Source organism: Pelobates fuscus, chromosome 6, assembly GCF_036172605.1.
Source record: "Pelobates fuscus isolate aPelFus1 chromosome 6, aPelFus1.pri, whole genome shotgun sequence".
NCBI lineage: Eukaryota > Metazoa > Chordata > Amphibia > Anura > Pelobatidae > Pelobates > Pelobates fuscus.
In genome coordinates this window covers 65468992-65469661 of record NC_086322.1, presented here as the reverse complement: position 1 = coordinate 65469661, position 670 = coordinate 65468992, and positions in this window count along the sequence as shown.

The following is a 670-nucleotide window of genomic DNA, read 5'->3' as shown; positions in this document are numbered from 1 at the left end:
AATCACAGACTTCCCAATTCATCTCAATGAGAAATCTTTGCAAGGCATGTGCTCTGAGTTCCACTGAGCTAACCAAACCAGGAAGTAACAGAACCAGTTGTGTGATTGACAGTCAAGGGGGTGTAACAAGGTTAGTTTATAAATGTGCCAATTTCTATTGAATCTGCACTTTTTGCAAAAAAAAAAAAAAGAGGACACACTCTTCACACATAAAGCACTTTAACACGCTAAATTCTGGCAATTCTCATATTTACTAAAGCCAAATACAGTCTGAATTGGATCAGCCCGAATGAATCTTTAGCCATTGCATGGATGTATTCGGTGTCCTGATAAAAAAATTGGTGTGAAAAATGTCTGAATGACCCCGTTTGCAACCAGATTGTTTTGTCCATTTAGTACGGGGCTATTTAAACTTTAGTGCTCCCCTATGTTTAAAACTATCATGTTTGTTTATGGTTTCAATTATGAAGAAGTCACCACTTCACTCAGCAAGCATGGGGTAAGATCTCCATATACATATTTCTTGGACTACATTTGATTTGTCTAGTTCTTTTCTCTAAGGGAGGTAGATTCACATATTTAATAGCTGTAGTAATATGTTGGAAAACTCATCTTTTTTTTTTTTTTTTCTACATTGGAACAAAAGCTTAAAATTAAAAATACATGATAT